Consider the following 4597-nt stretch of genomic DNA (forward strand, 5'->3'; position numbering starts at 1 on the left):
CCCCTTTCATTATTATATTACATGGGATGTTGTGAAGGTTGCCTAACTTGCGACATATGCCTTCAATGCGATTATGCCTCTAAGTCGTGCCTCGACACGTGGGAGATATAGTCGCATCGGAGGGTGTTACAAGTTGGTAATCAGAGGCCTTCCCCGACCTTAGGAGCCCCATTGCTTGATCGTTTTTTAGTGCCGAGTTGTGTCTAGAAAAATGTTTTGAGTCTTTTAGGAATTATATATCGGAGAGTTTAGGATTTTTTTTTACTTCCCAGTCTCCTCATCGCTCTGGTAAGGCATCCTGACGTAGAGTTTTTACTCTTCTCTTCTCAAATTTCACAAAAAAAATTAGGATCACGCGGGTATCTTGGAATCGTTCCGATGGTTTTATGATGAGAACATTGTCTTGGTGCCTCCTGTCAGGGGTTTAGTGGAAGTGTCCCGGGGAGTTGAGCTCTGAGGTGTTGTCATCATAATTTTATCGTTGCAGTTCTGGAATACCTAAGTTTAGTACGCCGACATCCAAAAACTCTTTTATGCAGTTCGTTGGTGAGATAACCTCGACGCCACCCAGTACTGGGGCGGGAGTTCGGGAGTATCGCCATAACTTGTATAACGGATGCTTTTCGAAGGTTGAGGTAGATGGTTTCCGAAGGTTTCTTGGTTATGTGTTGAAGGATGGATACAGCTGGATGTAGGATTTGCTAGTTTGGGTGAGATATTATGCTTCCCCTATATCCCCAACACCTGATTGCATAACGGGAAAGGTTCGGGAGTTTCATAGGTGGGAATTCTAGTAGCTCTAGTTCTTCTTCCACGGATATTGGTTTGAGATTAGGATTTCTTACCGATTATTCGTTCTTGATCCGTACCTTGTTGAATTATTTCTCTACCTTAATTCTATGTGGCTTCTCAATTTATGGATATGTGACCATTTCAAGAGGAATGCATTCGTTCATTTTGCTCGGATGTGAAGACTATATGTTGCAATTTTCATTCCGTTGGATTCAGCTTCAATAATTGTCTATCAATGTGCTAATGGTGGTCAACCTCTTCAGGATGGCTCCTCCAACACGCACGACTCCGAATCCTGATCCTCCACCACCTCCACCTCCTCCGGAGGCATGGCAAGCTGTGATGGCCGCAACCAATGCAAACACACAGTTGATCATGCAAATTCTTCAAGAGCGCAATCAAGGCAACCAAGGGAATCAAGGCTGCAATCAGAATCACTTTGCTACACTCAACCAGTTCCTTGCTAACGGGCCAAAGACTTTCAGCAATTGTGTTGATGCAACCGATGCTGACGATTGGCTTGTGGATCTGTGCAAGCATTTCGAGTGCAGTAACATCAGGCCTGAGGACTTTGTTAAGTTCGCTTCCTTCCAACTCAAAGATCAAGCTGCAGAATGGTTCCAGCAGTACAAGGATTCCAGAGGTGGACGTGTTATCACTTGGGATGATTTCTGTCGAGATTCCCGAGCTCATCATATTCCCCAGAGCGTGGTTGAAAGCAAGCGTGAGGAATTCCGCAATCTGAAGCAAGGTTCTTTGTCTGTCTATGACTACAACAAGTTGTTCCAGAAGCTCGCCCGCTTTGCCAAGCAGGACGTCCCTGATGAGAAGAGCATGATATACCAGTTTAGGGGTGGTCTCAGAGAAGAAATTCAGCTCGCTCTTGTTCTCTTCGAGCCCTTGAGATATGATGAGTTCTACAACATGGCACTGAAGCAAGAGGCTGCTCAGTTGAGGTGTGATGCTTCCAAGAAGCGAGCCAGAGATGTTACTCCTTCTTCCTCTACTCAAGTGGCCAAGCAGCAGAAGTTTTGGCTTCCTCCTCCTCCGTTTCGTCAGCCGTATCAGCAGAAGACCAAAGGTGGCAGTGGTTCTTACCACCCACCCAACCCTGGCTTTCAGAACAAGACTTCGTCTCAAGCTCCAAGATCGAGTGCTCCGTATCACCGTACGCTTTCAGAGGTCACGTGCAACAAGTGCCAACAGAAGGGTCACTATGTCAACAAGTGTTTCAACCAGAGGCGTCTTCCTCCTCCTCCTCCTGTCAGATCGGCAAGTACAGCTGTGGTCAAGCATAACCCCAAGTCCGCCAAGTTCAACTTGATGAATGCAGCTCAGGCAGAGGACTCGTCAGATGTGATCATGGGTAACCTTCATGTTAATGATATTCCTGCAAAAGTTCTTTTGACACGGGTGCATCGCATTGTTTCATCTCGAGGCCGTTTTCATCTAAGCATGGTTTGCCTTTGCAAATTTTGCCTAGTCCTTTAGCAGTTGTCTCTCCCGGTAAGCGCATGCATGCTAACTCCATTGCTCCGGATGTTACTATCACTTTGGGAGACTACAAGTTTCTATCTTCTCCAACCGTTCTTGGTAACTCGGATATTGATCTTATTCTCGGGATGGATTGGCTTTCTAAGCACAAGGCTCAGCTTGATTGTGCAGCCAGGCAGATTCAATTGACTCATTCGTCTGAGGATGTAATTGTCTTTGCCGCTCGTGATGATACAATCCGTCTGTTTTCTCTCAATGAGAAGGGTGAATTGGATGCCATCTCTCAAATTCCAGTCGTTTGCGAATATCAAGACGTCTTTCTAGAAGAGCTTCCAGGAATGCATCCGCACCGGCCAGTTGAGTTCGTTATTGATCTTGAGCCTGGTACGGAACCTGTGTGCAAACGTCCTTACAAGCTCGGACCTGAAGAGTTGAAAGAGCTGAAGAAGCAACTCGATATTCAAGAGAAAATGGGTCTCATCCGGCCTAGTTCTTCTCCGTGGAGTTGTGGTGTTCTTTTTGTGAAGAAGAAGGATGGAACGGACCGACTTTGTGTTGATTACCGTCCAGTGAACAAGAAGACCATCAAGAACAAATACCCACTTCCCAACATCAATGAGCTGTTCGAACAACTCAAAGGTGCTCAAGTATTCTCCAAGCTTGATCTCCGTATGGGTTATCATCAGATTCGAATCTGTGAGCAAGATATTCCCAAGACGGCTTTCAGGACAAGCTTTGGTTCATACGAATACACTGTCATGTCTTTTGGCCTCGTCAACGCTCCTCCGACGTTCTCTCGCATGATGAACTTCATCTTCAACGCCTACACCAATGACTTCGTTTTGGTCTATCTCGACGACATTTTGGTTTTCTCCAAGAACAAGGAAGATCATGCCAAGCACTTGCGTTTGGTTCTCGATAAGCTCAGGGAACACAAGTTCTACGCTAAGTTCTCCAAGTGTGAATTTTGGCTTGATGAGGTTCTTTATCTTGGTCATATCATCTCTGCCAAGGGCATTGCCGTGAATCCTGAGAAGGTGTCTGCAATTGTGAATTGGGAACCTCCTCAGAACGTGAAGCAACTCCGTAGCTTCCTCGGTCTCGCAAGCTATTGCCGAAGATTCGTTGAAAACTTTTCTAAGATTGCTAAGCCTCTCTCAAATCTTCTCCAGAAGCACGTCAAGTATGTTTGGTCTCCGGAGTGTGATATTGCTTTCAACACTTTGAAAGAGAAATTGATCACTGCTCCAGTTCTGACTCCGCCTGATGAATCCAAGCCGTACGAGGTCTTTTGTGATGCCTCTCTCCAAGGATATTCCTGCAAAAGTTCTTTTGACATGGGTGCATCGCATTGTTTCATCTCGAGACCGTTTTCATCTAAGCATGGTTTGCCTTTGCAAATTTTGCCTAGTCCTTTAGCAGTTGTCTCTCCCGGTAAGCGCATGCATGCTAACTCCATTGCTCCGGATGTTACTATCACTTTGGGAGACTACAAGTTTCTATCTTCTCCAACCGTTCTTGGTAACTCGGATATTGATCTTATTCTCGGGATGGATTGGCTTTCTAAGCACAAGGCTCAGCTTGATTGTGCAGCCAGGCAGATTCAATTGACTCATTCGTCTGAGGATGTAATTGTCTTTGCCGCTCGTGATGATACAATCCGTCTGTTTTCTCTCAATGAGAAGGGTGAATTGGATGCCATCTCTCAAATTCTAGTCGTTTGCGAATATCAAGACGTCTTTCCAGAAGAGCTTCCAGGAATGCCTCCGCACCAGCCAGTTAAATTCGTTATTGATCTTGAGCCTGGTACGGAACCTGTGTGCAAACGTCCTTACAAGCTCGGACCTGAAGAGTTGAAAGAGCTGAAGAAGCAACTCGATATTCAAGAGAAAATGGGTCTCATCCGGCCTAGTTCTTCTCCGTGGAGTTGTGGTGTTCTTTTTGTGAAGAAGAAGGATGGAACGGACCAACTTTGTGTTGATTACCGTCCAGTGAACAAGAAGACCATCAAGAACAAATACCCACTTCCCAACATCAATGAGCTGTTCGAACAACTCAAAGGTGCTCAAGTATTCTCCAAGCTTGATCTCCGTATGGGTTATCATCAGATTCGAATCCGTGAGCAAGATATTCCCAAGACGGCTTTCAGGACAAGCTTTGGTTCATACGAATACACTGTCATGTCTTTTGGCCTCGTCAACGCTCCTCCGACGTTCTCTCGCATGATGAACTTCATCTTCAACGCCTACACCAATGACTTCGTTTTGGTCTATCTCGACGACATTTTGGTTTTCTCCAAGAACAAGGAAGA

This window comes from Triticum aestivum, chromosome 3A, assembly GCF_018294505.1.
Source record: "Triticum aestivum cultivar Chinese Spring chromosome 3A, IWGSC CS RefSeq v2.1, whole genome shotgun sequence".
NCBI classification, from domain to species: Eukaryota; Viridiplantae; Streptophyta; class Magnoliopsida; order Poales; family Poaceae; genus Triticum; species Triticum aestivum.